Raw genomic sequence first — 25,205 nt, 5'->3', positions numbered from 1 at the left:
ATGCAGTGAGTCCATCTCTACTTGCATGCTCTTCGTCCATTCTTCTTTGGATTCATGTTGCATAGCTTCTTCATATGATTTCGGCTCTCCGGAATCTGAGATCAAGAGATGGTTGAAGGAAGGAACAAACCTTTCTGGAGGTATACTTGCTCTTGTAGATCTTCGGGGAATAGGTTGAGGCTCCTCATTTGGTTGAAGTTGTTGCACATTGTCACCGTTTGCAGTCCTTGAGTCTTCACCATCCTCAAGCTCCATGTACTCATCACCTGTTTCTTTTGTTTGTTTTCTTTCCAAGTAATCTTTGTACATATTTTGTTCGTTAAAAATTACATCCCTACTCCTTAAGATTTTACCATCTTCAGGATTTCATAGGCGATACCCAAAGTCTCCTTCTCCATAGCCAATGAAGAAACACTTTTTGGACTTTGCATCTAACTTTGATCTTAGGCTTCTATCTATGTGCATGAAAGCCTCACACCCAAACACTTTGAGAAATGCATAATTCACCGGTTTACCTGTCCATGCCTCTTCTTGAACTCCCCCATCCAATGCCGTTGAGGGTGACTGATTGATTAAGTACACAGACGTACTTACAGCTTCCGCCCAAAGCTCAAGCGGTAGGCCTGCATGTAGCCGCATGCTTCGTGCTCGTTCCATGATTGTCCTGTTCATCCTTTCCGAAATCCCATTTTGTTGAGGTGTCCTTGGGGTTGTCCTTTGCCTCTGAATGCCATTGCTAGCACAAAAGCTTTCAAAAGCTTGGCTGCAATATTCGCCTCCATTGTCGGATCTGAGGCATTTAACCTTGGTACCTGTTTCATTCTCCACAAAGGCTTTCCACCTTTGAAATATGGAAAATACATCGGATTTATTCTTCATGACATAAACCCATGTTTTTCTAGTCGCATCGTCTATGAATGTTACATAGTACAATGAGCCACCAAGTGATGGTGTACTTGCAGGACCCCAAACATCAGAATGAACCAACTCAAGTTTTCTATTTTTTCTTTCATTTCTTGATTTTTGAAATTTTACCCTCTTTTGTTTACCATAAACACAATCTTCACAGAACTCTAAGTCCACTTCTTTCAAACCTGGTAGAAGCTTCTTTGTTTGAAGGATTTGCATTCCTTTGGCACTCATATGCCCAAGTCGGTAGTGCCACACCGCACTGTCAACTTCTGTAGTTGCTGCACAAGTTGAAGGTTGCGTGCTAACAGTACACAAGTAAAGTGTACCGACTTTTTCACCCTTGGCAACCACCAAAGATCCCTTTGAGATCTTCCACCGTTTGTTTCCGAATGCAATGTTGTGACCTTCATCGTCCAATTGTCCTGTAGAGATCAAATTTTTGCGAAGAGAAGGAACATGCATAACATCTTTAAGCTTCCATTCATTTCCGTTAGCAGTTTTGACAGAAACTGTACCTTTGCCGACAATTTCACAAGCTTCATCATCTCCCAAGTATATATACCCAAAATTACCTTTGGTGTAGTCTTGGAAATGTTGCTTGTGTGGTGTCGCATGGAATGAAGCCCCGTAATCTACTATCCAGGAATTAGACACATTGTCTAATAAGAGAATTAGAGCATCTTTCTCTACTTTACCTGCCACATTGGCCTCCGATGTTGGCTTGTTGTCTTGAGACTCTGTCTCCTTCTTCTTCTTGGACCAGCAATCCTTCTTGATGTGGCCCTTCTTGTCACAGTTCCAACATTCAAGAACTGACTTTGTGCGTGACTTGCTCCGCCTTGAGCTATCACAACCCTTTTGGTTTTTGAACCTCTCCTTAAGCCTTCCTCTTGTTTCCACTGATAGTGCATCACTTGATGATTCTCCCGTGCTTCTCCTTCGCATTTCCTTGCTTAGGAGAACACCCACAACATCATCAAACTTAAGAGTATTTGTGCCAGAGATAGAATTACCTACAACCATCACAAGGCTATCCCAACTATCCGGTAGAGATGATAGTATAAGGAGAGCTCGTACTTCGTCATCAAAATTGATTTTCACTGATCGAAGTTGACTTATGTTTGTGTTAAAGTCATTTAGGTGTTCTGCAACTGAACCATTCTCTGCCATCTTTAGATTGAACAAGCGCTTCATAAGAAATACCTTACTGGATATCGATGGTTTCTCGTAGAAGTCGTCAAGTGACTTCATCTAGTCCTCCGTGGTCTTCATGTCCGAAACATTGAAGGCCACCATTGACGCCAAGCTTAACCGGATTGTTCCCAGTGCCTTTCGATCAAGGACAATGCATGCTTCATCTGCCATTGTTGCGGGCTTCTTCGCAAGACCGCCTAGTGGCAAATAGAGGTCCTTCTGGTAGAGATAGTCTTCAATCTGCATCTTCCAATGTTGGTAGTTTTTGCCGTTGAACTTCTCAATCTTGAGCTTCCCTTCCTCCGCCATAACTCCCACTCAATTCAAGGAATCCTTTCCTTGAGATAATTTAGCTACGAGCAAACCTTGCTCTGATACCAGTTGTTAGGAAATAAGACGTAGCTAAATAGATAATTGAGTAGATTACTTAATGGAGAGAGACAGATTTATATACACGAGATTATAGAGTAGAGAGAGAGAGAGAGAGAGAGAGAGAGAGAGAGAGAGAGAGTCCACACGATATACGTGGTTCACCCAATGTGGGCTACGTCCACGGGAAAGCAGCCACTCAATGGCTTTAGTACTTCAAAACAAGAAGTAGTTTACAAAGGGATTATACCCTTAATGGAGCTCCCGCCTTGCTTCACTCTCACCACCTCACACTCACCTTGTTGCATCAACTTCACACTATGAAATGTGTGTAGAAATGTCCTCCTTTTATAGGCCAAAAGGGCTGCCCTCTCTTATGAGAGACAACCATGTGTAGCCGCCCTTGTGCGAATAAGTCCAAATCGGACCCTCCAATCCGCCCATGTGTGGCCGTCCTTGAGAAGACAAGTCCGCTTTTGAATTCGGCCACTGACCATTGAATTCGGCCACCGGCCACCGGCCATTGACTTTCAACCACCGGCCATCGGACATTGACTTCCGACCACCGGCCATTGACTACCGGCCACCGGCCAACCGACCGGTTGTTTTCCGACCACTTTCTGGCCGCCATCCGGCCATAATATTTCGGCGAAAAAGAATATTCCGGCAAAAAAAAAATTTGTCCCTGAGGCCTTTAAAGTTGCCCTTGATTCTTGTCCATGAAAATTTTGGTTTCCGGTGAGTGATTTTCCTTCACGCACGATGGCTTCTCCTCATAATGGGGGCCTTACAAATGTGCGCTTTTACCACAGAAAATTACAAGGGTAAATCAGGCTCCATACTTAACAACACCTAAGGCTCAAAAGCTACAAAGGCTTAGGAGTCATCAAGGAGAAGGTTTACTCAAGGAGGTAAAAAGCTTCTAGTAGCATGTTTCATCTATCTAGTAGAGAATTCAGAGTGGGTCTCTCCCGTTGTTGTCACTCCCAAGAAAAATGGGAAGTGGAGGGTGTGTGTGGATTACCGTCCACTAAATGAGGCAACAAAAAGCGATTACTTTCCCCCCCATTTCAAGATGAGATACTAAATGAGGTAGCTAGTCACGAGAAGTACACTGTGTACGATGGATACTCAGGTTACTTTTAAATAGGTATTGCATTGGAGGATCGATTGAAAACAACCTTCATCACTCCTTGGGGTTGTTATGCTTTTAGAGTCATGCCATTTGGGTTGACAAATGCTCCAACAACATTTCAACGTTTCATGAACATGGTGTTTCAAGAATTCTTTGGAAAGTCCATTAGGGTTTTTATTGATGATTTTTGCATTTATAGCTCAAAATCATTACATCTACAAAGGGTAGAAGAAGGTTTGAAGAAACTCTGTGACATGGGAGATCAACTCAACCCTGACAAATGCCACATAGGTGAGGATGAAGTGATCTTGCTTGATCACAAGGTTTCCTATAAAGGTATTGAGGTGGATCCTTCAAAGGCAATGGCTCTCATCGAGTTACCGTCACCTAAGAGTCTTAAGGAGGTCATCTCATTCATTCAAAGGTGAAGTATATGTCACGCTTTATTCACTTAGCCTCGGAGTTACTTCACCCCTTGCAGAAATTGACACAACAAGTCGATTTTGTTTGGTTTGATGAGCTTGAAGAACATTTTTGTAACATCAGAGTCATTCTGTCAGAACTACCAACACTTATGCCTCCTTGTTGGGAGTACAAATTCTTTGTTAGCTCTAGTGTTGGGAAAGAAACAATTGGTGCGGTTTTGCTACAACATGATCCCCATAGTACGAAGATGTGACCCATCTACTTTGCTAGTAGGGTCATGAATGCTTTGGAGAGAGGCTACATGGAGGCAGAACTCATGATGATTTCTCTCATGTTTGCAATGAGAAAGTTTAGATCATACTTGCTTCCAAAACCTTTTGCAATTCTCACTGCAGAAAATTTGTTCCCTTGGGTGTCATCTCAAATGAATCTTAGTACTAGGATCTCAAAGTGGATTATGGAGTTGCAAGAGTTTCAGTACTCTTTCAAGGTAGAAGATAGTGTGCATGCACAATTGGCAGGGAAAGAAACAATTGGTGCGGTTTTGCTACAACATGATCCCCATAGTACCAAGATGTGACCCATCTACTTTGCTAGTAGGGTCATGAATGCTTTGGAGAGAGGCTACATGGAGGCATAACTCATGATTCTTTCTCTCATGTTTGTAGTGAGAAAGTTTAGATCCTACTTGCTACCAAAACCTTTTGTAATTCTCACTGCAGAAAATTTGTTCCCTTGGGTGTCATCTCAAATGAATCTTAGTACTAGGATCTCAAAGTGGATTATGGAGTTGCAAGAGTTTCAATACTCTTTCAAGGTAGAAGATAGTGTGCGTGTACAATTGGCAGGGATTCTCACTTATAGGGTGCATGAAAAGGAGATTAAGGTGCCTTAAGTAAAGACCCTACCGTTGCCACCACCAAAAAGTATTCCTAATTCTTTTTCCTTGTTCTTTGATGGAGCTTTTTGACGAGTCACAGGAAAAGCAGGGGGAGGGCTAGTGTTGCTCAACCCAAGTGGAGAGGTGGTCATGAAAGAAAAGGTCAATCTACCAAGATCAACTAGCAACAATGAAGTAGAATACGACACACTACTTCATGGTTTAAAGATGTGCATTGGCTAAGGTATACAACGTCTCATGGTAAAGGGAGATGTACTTCTCATTGTGAAGCAGATTTTAGGCATTTGGGCATGCAAGAATGAAAGCCTAAGGAAAAAAGTTCATGCCATTCGTAGGTTGTTTAATCAATTTGAAGAAGTGCAACTATATCATATTCCTAGGAAACAAAATGAAGATGCCGATTTACTTGCATAACAAGCAGTTATATGTGTTGAGAAAGAAGTGTAGGTCATCATGGTGGCTGCAGCTGTGAAGCAACCAAGATACCAGGGATTGGAGTCATTGTCTCCCATTATTGGCTACATTTTGGAGGGCGAGTTTCCACAAGAGTTCACAAAATCTTAGAAGAGGAGATTAATGAAGAAGACAAGTTTCTATCTCTTCCTAGAAGGATCCCTCTATCAAAGAGGGAAGGATCAAGTGTGCAAAAGAGTACCAACTATCGAGGAAATTCCAGCCATTCTAAAAGGTTTGCATGAAGAGGGATGTGGTGGTCATTTTGCCCAAGAATTAACCGTGAAGAAGATTTTGCTTGCAGGGTATCTTTGGCCAAGCTTGCATGTGGATGTCCAACATTGGTGTAAAAGCTGTCAAAACTATCAGGTCAATGGAAATAGAAGGTTGGTGCATGGCCCAAGGCAAATAATGCTTGCAAGTGGACCCTTTGAAAAATGGGGCATTGATACTATGGGTCCTCTTCCTAGAACAAAAAATGGTAAACTCTACATTGTAGTGGTTGTAGATTACATGACTAGGTGGGTAGAGGCTCAAAGTGTGGCAAGGGTAAATGGGAAAACAAAGAGCAGGTATTTGTTGTAGATTTTGCACACCTCTGGAGATTGTTTCTTATAATGGTCCAAGATTCAAGAAGGGTTTACTCACAGAAGTTTGTGAAGAGCTTCACATTCTACATCGTCATAGCACACCCTACTACCCACAATCAAATGGTTAGGTGAAGAAGGCTAATGGTGTCATTTGAGGCATCATTAGAAAGATGGTGCATAATAAGACAAATTTGTGGGATGACTTCTTGGATGGTGCCTTGTGGGCATATAAAACCACATATAGGGAGGCAACAGAGTTCATACCATTGCACTTGGTGTATGGTCAAGAGGCTTTGCAGCCAATTGAGCTCAACATCCCAACAATGCGGCTTCATAGCAGAGGTGCACAAGATGATCAAGAGGTATGGATGGATCGACTTCTTACACTAGTGGAGCTTGAGTGGAAAAGAGAAGCAGCTTACGAGTGTTACAAGAGGAAAGCTATACAAGCAAAAGAAAAGCTCGATAAGAAACTGAAGGACAAAGACATCAAGGAAGAAGATCTTGTGCGAAGGTATGACAATTGACTTGATAATCATTTTGATGCCAAGTTTGAAACTAGATGGTAGGGACTATACATAGTCAAGAAGGCTTTTAATTCAAGTCACAATTAGCTTATGGAATGGTAAAGAGCACTCCAAGAAGGTAAACGGGTATCACCTGAAGCCCTATTTGAGCCACCTTCTACCAAAGGATCTACTAAAGATCCTTTGGTAGAATGGGTATTGCCTGAAGCCCTATTTGAGTTGCCTTCTACCAAAGATCTGTCAAAAGGCAACTTTCTCAAGTAAGTTTTTTTGCATGAAGCATGCGTATAACTTGAGCCAAAATGCCAAGGGGCCAAACAATGAAAATCTTGTCAAGGACTCAAAAGCACTCTCTTTGGAAAATATGATTTATGATGGTACATGAATGTACCATCATCCTGGGGGAGGGCTAACGATATCCGTTTTTTGGCTATCCAAAATTGCCATAGTGAGGTACCTCACCCTACCAAAATCACCTAAACATTGTGGCTATCTCTACCATTTCATTGTACATAGACGTGTGTGAGTTAGGAGACTTTCCCCATATCTTCGTAAAACCCTCAGCTAACTAGTCACTAGGTTAATTAAGCCAAATAAATAAATAAATACTAAAAATAAAATACATTATGTCCCATTTGTGTGTAAATATTTTATTGTATATAGAGCCTAAATATAAGGATTTTTCATAATTATTTTGGTATTTATTTAAATATTTCTACCTAGGTGTGCTATTTACCTATGTATGCTATCTATATTGACTCACCATTATCACAATTTTTCTTACCATTTTTCATACTCTTTGTTCCATATAGAAATACTAGCTTACTTATTTTTGGTGTGAATCCACTCCAAGAAAAAACCTCAAAAAAATACCTTCCACCATTTGTCATTGCTTTTCACTAAATTCCTATTTTCTACAGGCATTTTTTCTTACGTCTTGTAAATAAATATACATCAATAAAAACAAATGAGGAACCTTCTCATTTGATTTCCTATATTTTCTATATATAGATATATATATATATATATATATATATATATATATATATATATATATCTATATATATATATATATCTATCTCTATATATATATATATATATATATATATAGCTCACACTATTCTAAATTCTATAAATTGTTTATATATACTAGCCCATTTTCTCCATCATATCCATAGATAATATTTATGCATAATCCACACCCATGCATATTTTCAAACCCCTACAAATCCATTAGGTCATGGTCTAATGCAAGGAGGGTCTCACCTTTGGAGTCTTATGCAAATTCAACAAGAAGGGGGCCACTGAAGAGTTTTTTTGTGTGAATAATAATAGGTCTTCTAGTGGGATTATTTATATCCATCTCCACTCCAAATTTGGAGCGGTAATCAAAAGACAAAATGTGTACCAAGAGCTGAATAATCACCTCAAACATGTTGATAATTTTTGGAGCTACCACCAGTGAGGTGTGATTTTTTGAATGGACCCCAGTCTGCCCACTTTTCTCACAAGTAGCCCATAGTCTTCTCTCGGTCCTTTCCTACTTCCACACGCACACACACACACACACACACACACACACACACACACACACATCCTCTCAATCCCTCACTCAAACCTACAACTTTCATGGCTTCTTTCATCTTCTTCACCATTCCTATCTCTCCCTTACTACATAGCTCAAAAATTATCATCTCTACACACATATAGCTCAATTTCTCTCTCTAGAATCAAATTCCTATTACCATAACCTCTTTATTCTTTCACCAAAAAAGAAAAAAGAAAAAATAACCAAGCTCAATATCTACCAAAGAAGGAGTTTGATCATGGAAAATTCAACTTTTTCATGGTCACAAGAACTACACTGACAGAGTTCTACAACCGCTCATTCACTGGAGGAGATAGGTGAAAAATTCCCTTTCTATCTTGTGGTTTCCATCAAAATAATGTATATTCTAATCCTTCTCTTACTTTTCATCATTGTATAAATCATATAATGCACCTTGAGTGCATATGCCATGTGATTTTACCTCATCCTACTAACTACAAACTACTTACACTACACTAACATACTATCACAAAATAGCCATTGACCTAACCATAAATGACACCTCATTTCAAGCCTACATGGGCATAGTAACTCTCTCTCTCTCTCTCTCCCCTTCCTTAAATCTCTACTTTCACCCTCCTTCCTTAAAACTCTACCTTCACCTTATCTACCATCAATAATGCTCTCTTTTGAGCCCACATCTATGACTCAAGCAGACAAAGAAGGCCTGCAATGTTTAGATATTAAAAAAATTTTCATAATCCTGATTTGTTAGCTTGTAAATTAGGATTTTCAATAATCTTAATGAGAGATCTCCAACCTATAAATAGGCCCTCTCCTTCTTGTAAATAATCTCCAATATCTCACATAGCACCCAAACACTCAATGCATGAGGAGAGACTTAGGCGTAGCAACCACTTTGTGAGCTTCACTTTTGGTGTAAGAGAAACTTTCAAGCTACACTTTGCAAGTGAGAGAGTGTGAGTTCAAAAATCTCAAAAACCACTATTGTATATGTTCCTCCATCATCCATAAATTGAGGTTTGGTAGATCAAAGGCATGATTTGACGTTCAAATCTTTGTCCTTCTACTTGTGCAATACGGTTTGGTGAATTCAAGGTGACTTGTGTATTTTACGTTTCTATAATTTGATCTTGTTTGAGAAAGTGTTTTAGTGTGTTTGCATTGCCAATTTTGTGTCCATTGTAAGAGGGTATCGTGGTGAAAGGTCTCCCACACCCTAAGACAATGTGTGTGTGTGTGTTAGCAATGTTTAGCATTCACTAAGCATTGAGTTAGTATGATAGCATCATAACAAACCATCTCAATTTGCAAGTCACAAACAAAGTATTATGCAAGTTCCATTCCTCTCTCTCTCTCTTCCCTTAGATCTGGCTCTCTCTGGTCTATTTGGTGTGTGCCTTGGTGTGAGATTTCTTGCGTGTGTTTTGTGGTGCATCTTCTTGGTTGTGATAAAATCTCTCTTGCGTCCTAGTTCGAATACCATAACTAGGTGGTGCCCCTTCACTTGTTTGGCTATGGGTTTGTTGTTGTTCCTTGCTTCTGGTAGCCCTAGCCCCAATTGAGCAGCACGAGAGCCTTGAGGGGTGTTTAGAGGTCGCCTCTCTTGTTGCCAACCCCTGACCACCTCACCACACAAACCAAGCTATCCTCAAAGATGACTTAAAATAGTGAGGCTGGGGTTCACCCATATTTTGTAATTTTCACTATCACAACCAACACGTGGGACACACCCTTCATGTTCATCTCCCCTACTATTTGCTTTCTAGATGACGCTGCTTCTTTGACACTGGAAAGAGGGATTCTACTGCTTTCCATAGTGTGTCCATGCTTTAAACTTCTAGTTATCCTTAGCTGCATGTCTGGGAATTCTAATTTCATAGAGTTTTTTGACACCTTTATTGGATGCAAAACTAGATGCAATACTGGGAAATGGAAATCTAAATGCAATGTAGATTGGTGGTGATGGTGCTCCTCCCCTAGAAGAAGGATTTGTCTTTTCTCGCATGGTGCCAGATGGAGCAATCTTGCCACTTGAAGACTCTTCCAAGGCAGTGTGTGTCGCCTCACAATAGCACAAGATTGTGTCATCTCCATATATGAAGTTTTAAGCATTCATTGCAAAATTAGTGCCTGAATGCATGACTTTATCTTTGTATTACAAAAAGTGAGAAAAATGGCTTTGCTCTTTTTGAATCCATTTGAGCTCTTTGAGGTTCCTTGTAATCCTTTTTGAAATCTTGAAATCTTGAAATCGAGATACAAATCCTTAGGAAGCGTTTTGAAGTGTTTCAAAAGCCTGTGAGGAGAAGATATGCTTCAAAATCTCTAACTTTGATTTGATGGGGAAGCTTGATTGTAGAGAAGCCTTTTGCTCATCTTGAGAGTTGGAGCCTTTTATTGAAGCAAAAAATAAAGAAATTTAAATGCTTGTTGAAATCCTTTTGCTTTGGAAGTTTCCTTGATGCTGTTCAAAAACTAAAAAAAATGTGCTTCATGGGACTACACCCTATATAGGGTTGGAGGGCTGGTAGCTTGGTTCTTGAGCTTGTGGGAGTCACCCTTTGTTTTCTTGGGGCTTGTGGCTTGAAGGAACAAGGCCAATGCACGTGGGATAACCCACATGCAGATCCAAGGGTGGTCAAAACACTGGTTTTGAACGGTTTTGTAGCATGGCAAAATCTTTGGTGCATGAACTTTATCTACAGACCTGCCAAGAGCATTTAGCTATCCTAAATGTGCAATCTCAAGTCCACCCGAGTTCCCTTTCAATAGGGAGCACGGTTTGAGCAGGAGACCACATGTCCTCCACCAAGAATAGAGTCAACATGCTAGGTGCCACAACAGCTTGGTGGCTTTCCTTGTTGAAGTCTTAAAAGAAAAGTATTTCACCTTGTTTTTTGGAAGTTGATACACAAAAGTCATGCTTCAAAAGCATGCTAGTGGAAAGATTCATTGTGGCTCCAAAATCTACTAAAATTGAGCCTTTTTGTGCTTCTAAAAACTAAATGCAAGTGCCTAATTTTTTTGCTAATTCAACTCTAGTTAAGCTTGCCTAATCCATGAGGGAAGTGGTCTATTGGGTCTACTAAGGCCGTGCCCACACGTAGATAGGTTAGAAGTCGATTTGTGAGAGATGCAATTAGCTAGGGGAAATGAGTGGACCTTAATGATGATTAAGAGATATTAATTACCCCAATAGACTCTTGTACCAATTGAAAGGATTAGGGGAGATTAGCAAGTGTAACACTCTTGTTAGCATTCTTAATTAGAGCACTAATTACTCAATGCCAGAGAGAGAGAGAGAGAGAGAGAGAGAGAGAGAGAGAGAGAGAGAGAGAGAGAGAGAGAGAGAGAGAGAGAGAGAGAGAGAGAGAGAGAGAGATTGTGTAGATGCAAAGATAACTTGATTAATAATGTTCAAAATAACAACAACACTTGAAGTGTACAAGATGAAGCTACTTAATGTAGTAGTAGCAAGTGGCTAGGTGCACCTCTCAAGGGTCCTACATAGCATCTCTCTGAAAGGTCAACGAATCAACCAAGTGGCCACATGTGGCTCCTAGAAATATGGGAGGATATATTGAACTCTTGTGCAACACACCATGCCAAGTGTGTAGGATGCCATGTGCCCTCTCATACTCAAATGATGATTGGACTATTGATTGTATAAGAGATGATCCACACACCAATTGTCAGTATACACCAAAGGCCAAGATCCCAAAAAAAGTCCCCCTTGGACTTTGGAGGTGTCCCAAAAAATGAAGGACATCAGAGATTTGTGAATATTGTCAAACATGATGGCATGGTGGTGTATTAAAAAACCTAGTACAAAAGGTCTTGAGGGATGAAATGAAAGGAATCACTTAATGCTCTTGCCTCAAATTTGAAACATAATAATGGGAAAGCAGTCCCATTGCTGGTTTAAGATAAGTACCTTATGAGCTTCTGTTGTTTTCACCAAGGTCCATCGCAATAAAACATTAACGTAAATGATTTTGCTGATAATTATGATTTTTCCCATGTGGATTTTCTCCTTGGGAAGCATTGTAAGCATTGACAAGGTTTAGCTTATCCTTTAATTGTATGCCTTGCATCCACCTAGCATCTTCAAAAGGATAATTCTTAAATTTAATAAGATATCGTCCGATAGTCTTACTACCTCTTAGTACCTTGTCTTCATGTCGGAGAATGGACTCGGGCTGCAGAACCTCTTCTTGGTCCTCGATCTTCCGTAGGTCTTCAATAGTTGGTTCTTGAGGTGGCTCTCCTTTTTAAGGCTTTAGTAGGCTCACATGGAAAGCATTGTGTATGAGCCAATGGTTGGGCAACTTGAGTTGATAGGCCATCTCATTGATTGGCCTAAGAATCCAGAAGGGACCATAGTACCTTTTTGCTAACTTAGCATGGTACTTTTGGTGTCTCGTAGAATTCTTGCCCGTCGTGTGCCTTAATCGAGCCTTGGGAAATTTGAGTAAGACCCAATCATTTTCTTTAAAGGCATGGGCTCTTCTATGCTTATTAGCAGCAACAGCCTTTTGCCTTTGTTGTGGGATAGAGATAGCATCCTTAATCTTTTGGAAATATTCTTGTAGGTCTCGACTACACTCATCTGCAATGAAGATCTTCCCGTGTACCTTAAGTAGTAGGGACTTTTTGATCTTCCCTCAATTACCTCAAAAGCTGCTTCTTTCGTGGAAGTATGTACATTGTTTTTGTAAGCATACTCCACTAAGGGTAAGTACTTCTCCCATTGGGACCTTTGATCTACTTCCGCTACATAGGCTTTTAGTAGATCAAGAATTGTTAGGTTAGCTATTTCACTTTGGCCATCCGTTTGCGGGTGACAGGCCGAAGAGAAGTTTAGCCTTGTCCCTAAATTCTCAAAGAGACCCTTCTAGAAATTACTGGTCATTCTAGGATTTCTATCCAAAACTATGGACATTGGCAAGCCATGGTATTTGAAGATTTGTGAAATGAAGAGGGTTGCCATTTGATGGGCTTTGATAGTCTTTTTGACAGGTATAAAATGAGCTTGTTCATTGAACCTGTCTACTATCGTCCATATTTTTGTATTCCCATGGATAGACTTAGGAAATCCAAATGTAAAATCCATGGATATGCTCTCCAATGGTGAATTAGGGATTGGCAAAGGTTGAAGCAATCCAAGTTGCTTCCCTCTATCAAACTTTGTCTTTTTGCATACCACACATTTAGAAACATACTCTTGTATGTTTGCTTTCATGGTAGGCCAATAGAAATATGTTTCAATCCCTTTTAGGGTAGATTGAATCCCTCTATGCCCCGCATAAGGAGGAGCATGATATTCATACATTACTTTCTCATGTAGTGAGCTAGTAACACATAGTCTATTGCCATAGAGAAGATAACCATCTTGTAATGTAAATGGTTCCTCTTTCTTCCCTAATGCAAGGGTTGAAGTCACATCTCTAAAATCGGGATCAATAGCATACTCATCTATCATAGAGGATAGATCATTGTGAGTTGATATGGAAACCGCATTCACTCTCGGTTGTTTTGAGAGTGCACCAGCTACTTGATTATGCTTGCCAACAATGTGAGCAATATGAAAATGAAATTGCGAAAGGAAATATTCCTACCTCATTTGTTTGTTGAAGAGCTTGGTCTGCATCATGAAGTACTTAAGACTTTGGTGATCTGTTCGCAGAATGAAAGGAGTCCCCAATAAATAGTGCTTCCATGAGTCTAAGGCATGTAGAACTGCGAGGAGTTCCTTTTCATAAATGCCTAGAGCTTGCTGAACAGGGTCGAGCCTTCAACTTTCATAGGCTATGGCATGCCCTTTTTGGAGCAAAACAACTCTAAGGCAATCACCACAAGCGTCACATTGGACCTCAAATGGCTTTGAGAGATCCGGTAGTGTAAGCACAGGTTGAGAGATAAGCTTTTCTATAAGCTTTTTGAAAGCATTGTTCTCCTTGGGAGACCATGTATACCTAACGTTTTTCTTTGTTAGGTCATGTAATGGTCCGGCGATTGGTGAGACCTTTTCTATGAACTTTTCTATGCACACATACCTATAAAGCTTCTTAGTTCATGAAGATTCCTTGGTTTAGGCCATCCTTTCATTACCTCTAACTCTGATGGATCCATTTGGATGCCATCTTGAGAGATAATGTGACCTAAATATTGAATCGCTTGCAAGAAAAATTCACTTTTCTTTCGATTAACATAAAGTTTATTCTCTCTTAGAGCTTGAAAGATTACCTAGAGGTGTTGCTTGTATTCATCTCGTGAATTAGAGTAGATGATAATACAGTAAAGGTTTGGTGAGGCCTGAATAGGTTCTCCATCAAGCGGTTGAATGTGGTTGGTGCTTTGGTCAAGCCAAAAGGCATGACAATATATTTGTAAAGACCAAACATAGTACGAAATGCGGTCTTTACAATATCTTGATCAACTATCCTTATTTGATGATAGCCACTTTTTAGGTCAATCCTATTGAAGTAGGTCGATCCTGGTAGCTTATCAAATAGTTCTTCTACCCGTGGAATGGGAAACCTATTCTTGATAGTGATCCTATTTAGTGCTCTATAGTCGTCACACATACAATATGTGCCATCTTTCTTTTGCATTAATAGCACAAGTGAGCAAAATGGAGATAAGCTAGGCCTAACCATGCCCTTCTCAACTAATACACTTTCCGCATAATCTCCTCTTGTTGAGCTTGAGAAACTGTATAAGGAGGTTCATTAGGTGGTGAAATTCTTGGAAGAAATTCAATTGCATGGTCATCATTGCCTCGTTTAGGAGGTAGTCCACAAGGGATGTCGTCAATAAAAACATCTTGAAATCCCTTGAGAAAATTGGATAACTCTAATTCCTTGTGTGTGTGTGTATTTTCTTTTGCTAAAACATTAGGTTCATTTTGAGAATCTTTAACAAAAATCATGTACACGGAAATAGAGCTCTTTATTGACTTGTTAAAAGCTTGCATATGTACAATGGGTATGGTGTTACCCATTTGCTTAGAATCTATGTACATATCTTTTTCCCTGAATCTAAAGTAAATTTTCCTTTCAGGGAATTTAACATTGGCAGCCATGGAATCAAACCATGGTGCCCCTAGGATTACATCCTCATGCTTGAGAGGAGAGATAAAGAAGTCCTCTTTGTCCACATAGCTTTGGACATGGAGCCTCAATTTCCCGAGTAAGGGAGTGACTCAAGCTTCTTGCCCCTTGAAAGAACCATCTGTGGGTAGGACATCTCACATCTCGTAAGCTTGTATGCCTAGCTTGGTGGCCAACTCTGTGGATATGAAATTGTGAGTAGAACCAGGGTCAAAGAGAATTAAAGCATCATGTTCTCGTACCTTTTCCCAAGCATGGCATAGAGGAGATCCTTTGTGGTGAGTTTCCTCCTCTTGGATTTCAACCAAGGTAGCTCTAGGAGGCTCATGACGGGTGTTGTTTTGGGGACAAGCACGGTACGCATGCCCTTGCTCGCCGCACTTGAAACAACGGTTATCCTTGTGATAACGCTCAAGCTCTTCAAACGAGAGTTTGTTTTCGCCTTTGTAAACTCCCTTCTCCTTAGCTTTATTGGAGTTGCCCTTAGGACACTTTTGGACATTGTCCTTCCCCTTAGGCTCATTGGAACCCTTGTTTTCCATGGGCTTAGAATTTCTCTTAGCCCCTGTTGGAGATTGATTCAAGAAGCCACTATAGTATGGTGTATAACCACCGATATGGTGCGTGGACTCTGGGAGTTGACGTACTCTGCCATTTCTTTAGTTAAGCCCGCACAAAATTGCTGCTTTTTCTCTCCAAAATCCATCTTTTTGAAGACAGTGGCTTTGAGATGTAGGTCCCAAGACTTGTCTACATATTTGTGAATGGATTCGTAGGGAGAGAGCTTCAAGATTCACCATTCGATGAGTAGTTTGTCTTTGGCATCAGTGGCCAAAAACTGCTTCATAATGGAAGCTCTTAAAGATTTCCATGTTCGTGGAGCTTCACCGTTGGCACGTAGGCTAGACCACCATTGCCTAGGGGAGTTTTGAAAGTGCATAGCTACATGGTGTAGCTTAGAGGACTCCGTGAAGCCCTCATCTCCAGACGCCGCATCTAATTGTTGGATAAAGGCCAAGACTTTTTATGTAGCACCAAAGGTGCCATTGTAGGTAAGAAAAGAGATGCTCTTTCCTCCCTCTTTCAACTTCTTGAGCTTGGATGACCTCTTCCATGTAGCATAGGATTTCCTATGGCCTCTTCTTTTTGATGATTCAAAGGTTGCACCATCACTTTCTTCAGAGGATAAAGAATTTGAGGAAGATGGAGAAGAGGGTGACCTCTTTCTCGCCTTTTTCTTACCTTGATCTTCTTTGTCTTCACCATCACTTTCATAAGAGGAAGAGGAAGAAGATGGAGAAGAGGGCGTCCTCTTTCTTGCCTTTTTCTTCTCTTGCTTTTTTTCATCCCTCTTTGAATTATGGTGTGGAGAAGTGTACGATGGTCTTCTCTGTTTTGGAGTTGATGGAGAGCGTTTAGCCCGCCATCTTTGTGGAGCCATTTTCGTTGAGGTGGTAGGAGACTCACTTATTTCGCGTTCCTTTGGAAGCCCTTCGTATGGATCCTCTTTTTCTTCGCAAATCGGAGAGAGGTCTCTTTTGGAAGTCTCACAAGGAAGCTTCCTAGGTGCTCTCTCGTCATGGTGGGGAGATTGGAGAATCCCAAGAGCACGAAGCTGCCGTTGCACTTTGCTTTGGAGGGATGGATTGCCCATGGCTTGTTGAAGCCTTAAAACAAGATAGTTAACAAGCATCAGGGCATCATTAGTAGCCTACTCATTAGCAAAATCAAAGTTATCAACATTAATTTCACTCTCTTTACTATTGTCATCCATTCTAACAACTTTTAGATGTAAACTTTTTAGATGTACTTTGGCACTTCAAGGCCTAGTTGCTACCCCTGTTTACCCCTTTAGAAAAAGCACTCAAGCTACTGCACTCGTTGCTCGAATACCATTAATTGCAAGCAATAGAAGAGAGGATCATTCAACACGAAAACAGCACCAGCTCCTGTCAAACTTCTAATAGCTCAATAGTGGTTAAGCCCGGTAGGACTCCACTATCAAGACCATAGCTCTCGACGGTGATGCCCCATTATTTGCACGAAGGCAGGAGCATTGCAAGGCTGAAAAATCCCTATTCTACTTACTCACATGCAATTAATAATACCAACCATTTATAGCTAGCTTGAGGATCTCCCTTCTTGATTAAGAAAAGAGAAACCTTGTGCTCTGATACCAATGTAACATTTAACGGCCTAGTAACTTGTGTGTAGTGGAAATTAGCATGAACATAGTGAGCATTCCATTAGAATAGATTCCTAATGAGAATAACAAGAGTGCTTGGGTGGAGGGAGCAAGAAAAAGCATAACACCTAGTTAGAGAGCATGAACAATACTTCAAAAGAGAGAGAAATTAAGCTATTGACAATAGTTGAGGACCGGATTTACATGGAGCCGGTCCCCCCTCCAAAAGACTTTGTATTATGGTTTCTCCCATCAAGAGAGACATTTTACAATACAATTCTTTGTGTTCCTTTAATACTAGCTAGTGCAATAAAGATGGAAACTTCAAGCACTAAGCAAAACACTTATTAAACACAACATCAATTCCCTCACGGTCTCAGACCCAAGACCTCACACACCTTCGAAGATGGTGAGAGCTAGCAGGGTATGAGAGTAGATAGAGAGGAAGGAGTAGTCTTAGGAGAAAGATGTACATCTCCTCACATAATCACTAACATTAGAATAGCTTAGCTTAGTAATTAGCATGGTAGAGGAGATGAGCATGCATTGAAGCTTGGCTCTTGGTTGGATTTGCATCACAAAGTCGAGAGTTGTTGTGTAGGCCTCCCTTCTCACAAGCTTGGATTAGGTGATAAGCTTTCCATTAAAGCTTGAGAAGGAGAGAGAGAGAGTCTTCTTACTTCACTGTGTGTGCATGCAATAATGCCTTTGAAAAATCACCCCCCCTCTCTCTTGGTCGACCCCTCTTGCTATTTGCTCATGCAGACACCCCATTGGACCTCCCCAGGCCTAGCCAATAGGATTTCAGGAGCATAAGTGATAGCCTTTTGACATGTGTCCCCCTTTCCCCTTTTATGAGAGCTTTAGCTAATTAATTAATGCAATTAAACTCTCATTGGACCCTTTGTCTCTTGGCCAATAGGAATCAGGAAAGCCATTGGGATGCTGAATGCTCATTGGACCCCTCGGGAGATTGTCCAATAGTCTTCTAGAGAGCTTAATTTTTATTGGTTCTTTTATTAAGTGTTTTTAAATTAATCAAACTAGATTTAATCTAGCCTAATTCTCATTGATCAGTTTAACAAATGATCAGTTTAACATGAGAAAATCATTTAGGAGAATTAAATATTAGATATTATGACAATCAAAGTCCAACCAGTCATCCTTTGTTTCAACGTGAAATGCATGTGTGACTCCAAGGTTGGCCTCTTGTTGGCATCTAATACGTTGATGTCGCTCCTTAGCCTCATCTTGAGCTTATATCTTCTTCAATTTTGTTTGTGCCTTGGCTGCCTTTTTTTTATGGATGGCATGTAGCTCCTCTTGGCTTAAAGGATCATACTATGTTTTAATTTACTCCCATTGAGGAATCTAATGGTTTCAAGTCCATCAAGAGTTTCCACATGAATGGTACCTTGTGGGGTGATTTTGCATACTCTATATGGTCCTTTTCCCGCATATTTTAACTTTTTCTTCTCATTACACACTCCATACATAAGGACTTTATCCCCAACCTCGATATCCTTGTTCTTTAAATGACGGCCAAACCATTTATTTCTCCTATCTTTCTCCACAAGTGAATTTTGCACAACCAATTGTCTTTCTTCATCTAACCTCTGAAGGATATATAAACGCTCAACTAAAGGGTTACCATCCCAACCTTCTTGAGAAGCTACCCGCAGACTAGGAATTACAAACTCCCATGGCATAACTGCTTCTTGGCCATATATCATCTTGAATGGTGTACAATTAATAGCCACTTTGTAAGAAGTACGATAAGCCCATAGAGCTGATGTCAGCTTCAATCCCAATTTGTGCAATGAGCTTCCACTGTTTTGGTCAAGATAGAAATTAAAGTCTTATTAGTGCTCTCAGCTTATCCATTTGCTTGTGCATAATAAGGTGTAGACTTATGGTGGGCTATCATGAATTTTGTCATGAATTACTTTATCACTCCATGAGTACCATTGTCACTCACAATCTCAAAGGGACAACCAAATCTCGTGTAATAATGTTCTCAAAGAGAAACTTAGTAGTAGACTTTGCATCAGCCTTGCGTGTCGCCATGGCTTTCACCCACTTTGTCACATAGTCAGTGGAAACAATAATATATTGAGATTGAGTGTTACGAGATGCCGAACTAATGGGGCCTACAAAGTCTAAACCCCATTTTTCAAAGGATTGAGTCACTTTAATAGGATGTAAGGGCATCTTATCCTTTCATTGTGTGATCTTGTAACATTGGCATTCATCACACCCTTTTGCAAAAAGTGATGCATCCTTGAATAAAGTACGCCACCAATAGCCTGATTGCAACACCTTTCTAGCAATATGTATAAATAGTCATCCTCACGAGCACAATTTCTAATGATATTGTCCATCCCTAGCTTATAGAGAGTTCCTACAATTAGAGAATAAGGTTCACATTCCTTTAACAATTTTCAAGCTATATCCTTACAAAGCTCTTTGGGTGGAAAACCATTAACTAAAAATTTCACAATCTTCTCATTCCATTGAGGCATGGTCTCAACTGGGAATAGGGAAGTATCGGACAATTCATCATAAATTCCAGTAGGGGCTTCACCATTGGATAAGCGAGAAAAATGATCCGCCATGACATATCTTTTACCGAGTCTCACCACAACGGTAAAATCAAAGTCAAGAAGAATTAACAACCATAGTGTAATTCTTCCCGTGGAGCAAGGTTTATTCACTAGATACAACAACGCTTGATGATCAACATAGAAAAAAAACTTGTTGGAAAAAAGGTAGTAGCAAAATTTCTTTACTGCGTAAATCATAGCTAAAACTTCTTGCTTTGTAGTGGTGTAGTTCCTCTGAGCATCATTCAATTGACGACTTGCAAAGCTAATGGGGTAGTCCAATTTATGTTTTCCTCGTTGAGCTAGAACACACCCAATAGCAAAGTTTGATGCATCAATATGCACATGGAAAATTACATTTCAATCGAGCACTTTTAAAATGGGAGCACTTGTTAAGGTTCTTTTTAATAACTCATAAGCATGGTCACACTCCGCGGTCCAGTGGAACTCAATAAGAAGCTTATACAATGGGCGAGCTATCTCGGTAATGTTTAAAATAAATCATCGGTAATAACCAACATGGCATATGAACCTTTGAACTCCCTTATAGTTTGTAGGTGGTTGAAAATTGGAAATTTATTTAACTTTGCTCTCATCTATGGAAATTGGACACTATATGCCCTAAAATGAGTCCATGTTTAACCCAAAATTGGCATTTGAAAGGATTAATGAGATATGATACAATCTACACTTTTCAAAAACTTTTTGTAAACGTGATAGATTTTCTTTCCAAGAGGAATAAACACAAAGATTTTCTTAACTATCACTGGACCATCATAGACTCCATTACTTCCATCAATAGGTGTTCTCTGGGCCTTTGTAAACACAACCTTACGCTCCTCCGCGGTGTAGGATTTGAAATGCTCGATCAGATGCAGGATGTAAGTTGTGGATTCTTGTTGCTCTGTGGACTGTGATTTCTCTTCAATTGCCTTTTGTTGTTGAGCTAGCTCTCGATTTGTTTGTCTTCTTATAGTATGGATCAACTTTGGCTTCTCTGTAGCTTCTAGTTGTGTGATGTCAATGGGTTGTGGACTGCACCACATGATGCTTTGAAGATATTCACCCCAATTATCTACCAATTTTTTTATGAGCATCACATGCCCCTATATGATTAATCCATTTTACAGTAGATTTCTTTTCATTTATCCTAGGACTCACATTTGCTCGATATTGTCACCTCCTATATCTCTTACTCCTCTTGTCTAATTTTTTATTACAACCTTCCTCTAGTGAAGAGTCACTAGATGAATCACTACTCGTGTCTTCTCCTCTCCCGGATAGATTTTCATCTAGGGTTCCATTGGGCCTTGAATGGTTTGTCCCCACATTTGCACCAAGATTTAACTCAGATTCTTTGTCCTTAGAGTCAATTTCAATTGATGATTTTGACTCTAAATTGTGTGGGCTACATTCTTTTGAAAAGATACTAGTTTCAATGTCAGTCAAGCCTTCATCTGGTAGGTGATTAGAAGCTATATGCATTGCTCCTATCATATTTAAAGGTACAAAGTGTGGAATTTTATCCCCCTCAGATGTTACCCATGTCGTCCCTCTATTTCCCCAAGTGTCTATGGTTGCTGCTAGGTGGACCCAATCCACGTTGTCAGACTCAATCATCCTAGGTAGAACATCCATATAAGGGGAATCTTTCCCAACATGAGTGTCCTTTTTACACGTGTAACAATACTGCAATGTGGTCGAGTGAATTGTGGTGTCAGATCATGATCAATTGTTTTCTAGAGGATGTGCTTGACCAGTTACAAGATCAATTCTTAGCATCTAAAAGCATGAGGAGCATGTAAAGTTTCAAGTAAAGTCTCCAAAAGACATGCGTGCAGATGTCATCCTTCAACATTAGTGGTTAGACCAACACAAGGCCTACAAATAGAATACAATGCTATTACTCTACTTTCTAGGTGGTAACAAGCAATAAATACATGTACCATTAATGTTGGATTTAGAGTTACAAATGCCTCAAGGATCAAAGAAAAAAATTTCAAACAAAGATACAGCTAAAGTGGACCTTCGACCGACTAACACAAAAGGTGTGACATCATATGCCTCTACATCAAAGAACCCTCATGGATCAGCTTCTTCAAGCAATTCAAGCTTTCAAAACTTCAAGTCAATTGATAACCCAACTGAAACCTTGAAGGAGCCACCCAAAAAATCAAAGGTATTTCAACCCAAGTACTCAAGAAAACAAAAGAAAGTCTAGCACATGTTTGTTTAGAGAAATTTAATAAAATTCAATGATCAATTTTGGATTAAAGACGAAAAATCAACACAAAAAGACAAACACATGGAATGGATAGCATCACAATGGAGCTTAAAAGAACATGAATACTATAGAGGTAATCAACAGATATGGGTACCAAAACTGAAGATCAGAGCATACGAAGTGAAATCAAGACCCTCCCAAAGTAGAAGGCCCACTAGGTATCAATATCAACACTATCCCAAGATACCTAAGAAGAAAATGTAAAAAAAGACAACATCTAATGCTATTTAAGTCTACCAAAACTCTCAACAGGATATAAAACAAAGATGGATATCAAAAGAATCTTCCTCTTGGACAAGGATTCTACAAAGGCTATACGAGGATTTGGCAACCAATCAACCAAATACCAAATGAAATTGAAAAAGAATTGCATGAAGATCTAAAGAGTTCAACAAGACCTCAAGCCAGACAAAGTCAACAAAGAAGCTATGAAGGTAATCAAGATATTTGGATTCCTAAGTCTTCCAATGCTCTGAGTCAACAGGAAGATGATGACACTCAACAAAGGTCTACAACAACATCAAAGGATCCTTACAACATGCCTAATGGAGAATCAAACAGACAATGGAGCAACCCAACCAACGCAAATGTAGATTCAAAGATTATCAAAGAGGTATGGATAAAGAAACCTTCAATGCCAACTTGGTCCTTCAATAATCCTCTTTTTAAGGATTCAAGCTTACTTTCACCAGATAAAATGTTTGTAGTAAGCTCAAGAGCCTAAAAATTCAAGTCGCTAAAATGAGAAAAGCGTTAGTCGCAAAGCTTCAAGTCATATTAAACTATGTGCTAAGAGTCGTAGTTATTAGGCTTATGCTCAAGCTAGACGAGTTGAGCATATCTAAGTCATGTCACACATGCTAGATGAGATGAGTGTAAGAGTCAAAGTATATTAATTTAATCATGGTGGAGTAACGTGTTAAGTATGGAGCTTGATTTACCCCTTGTAATTTTCTATGGTAAAAGCGCACATTTGTAAGGCCCCTAGTATGAGGAGAAGCCATCGTGCGTGAAGGAAAATCACTCGCCGGAAATCAAAATTTTTGTGGCCAAAAATCAGGGGCAACTTTAGGGGCCTCGGGGATGGAATATTCCTTTTCATTGGAATATTATGGCCGGACGGCGGCTGGAAAGTGGTCGGAAAATGATCGATCGGTTGGCCGGTAGTCAATGGCTAGTGGCCGGTGGTCAAAAGTCAATAGTTGGTGGCCGGTGGTCGAATTCAATGGCCGGTGGCCAAATTCAAAAGTGGACTTGTCTTCTCAAGGACGGCCACACATGGGCGGATTGGAGGGTCCGATTTGGATCTATGTACACAAGGGCGGCTACACATGGCTGCCTCTCATGAGAGAGGGCAACCCTTTTGGCCTATAAAAGGACGCCATTTCTACACACATTTCATCATTTCATAGTGTGAAGTTGATGCAACAAGGTGAGTGTGAGGTGGTGAGAGTGAAGCAAGGCGGGAGCTCTATTAAGGGTATAATCCCTTTGTAAACTACTTCTTTTTTTGAAGTACTAAAGCCATTGAGTGGCTGCTTTCCTGTGGGCGTAGGCCACATTGGGTGAACCACGTATATTGTGTGCACTCTCTCTCTACTCTATAATCTCGTGTGTGTGAAATCTATCTCTCTCCATTAAGTAACCTACTCAAATATCTATTTAGCTACGTCATATTTTCTAACAACTGGTATCAGAGCAAGGTTTGCTTGTAGCTAAATTATCTCAAGGAAAGGATTCCTTGAATTGAGTGGGACTTATGGCGGAGGAAGGGAAGCTCAAGATTGAGAAGTTCAACGGAAAAAACTACCAACATTGGAATATGCAGATTGAAGATTATCTCTACCAGAAGGACCTCTATTTGCCACTAGGCGGTCTTGCAAAGAAGCCCGCAATGATGGCAGATGAAGCATGGATTGTCCTTGATCGCAAGGCACTGGAAACAATTTGGTTAAGCTTGGCGTCAATGGTGGCGTTCAACATTTTGAAGATGAAGACCACGGAGGACTTGATGAAGTCACTTGACGACTTCTACACGAAACCATCGGCATCCAATAAGGTATTTCTTATGAAGCGCTTGTTCAATCTAAAGATGGCAGAGAATGGTTCAGTTGCAGAACACCTAAATGACTTTAACACAAACATAAGTCAACTTCAATCGGTGAAATCAATTTTGATGACGAAGTGCGAGCTCTCGTTATACTATTATCTCTACTGGATAGTTGGAACAACCTTGTGATGGCTGTAAGTAATTCTATTGCTGGCACAAATACTCTTAAGTTTGATGATGTTGTGGGTGTTCCCCTAAGCAAGGAAATACGAAGGATAAGCACAGAAGAATCATCAAGTGTTGCACTGTCAGTGGAAACAAGAGGAAGGCCTAAGGAGAGGTTCAAAAACCAAAAGGGTCGTGATCGCTCAAGCGGAGCAAGTCACACAAAGTTAGTTCTTGAATGTTGGAACTGCGGCAAGAAGGGCCATGTCAAGAAGGATTGCTGGTCCAAGAAGAAGAAGGAGACAGAGTCTCAAGACAACAAGCCAACATCGGAGGCCAATGTGGCAGGTAAAGTAGAGCAAGATGCTCTAATTCTCTCATTAGACAATGTGTCTAATTCCTAGATAGTAGATTCCGGGACTTCATTCCATGTGACACCACACAAGCAACATTTCCAACATTACACCAAAGGTAATTTTGGATATGTATACTTGGGAGATGATGAAGCTTGTGAGATTGTCGGTAAAGGTACAGTTTCTGTCAAAACTGCTAACGAAAATGAATGGAAGCTTAAAGATTTTAGACATGTTCCTTCTCTTCGGAAAAACTTGATCTCTATAGGACAATTGGATGATGAAGGTCACAACATTGCATTTGGAAATAAACGATGGAAGATCTCAAAGGGATCTTTGGTGGTTGCCAAGGGAGAAAAGGTCGGTACACTTT

Source organism: Adiantum capillus-veneris, chromosome 6, assembly GCF_014529385.1.
Source record: "Adiantum capillus-veneris isolate H3 chromosome 6, ASM1452938v2, whole genome shotgun sequence".
NCBI lineage: Eukaryota > Viridiplantae > Streptophyta > Polypodiopsida > Polypodiales > Pteridaceae > Adiantum > Adiantum capillus-veneris.
The sequence above is the reverse complement of the archived record's forward strand: the minus strand, read 5'-3'. Positions refer to the sequence as shown.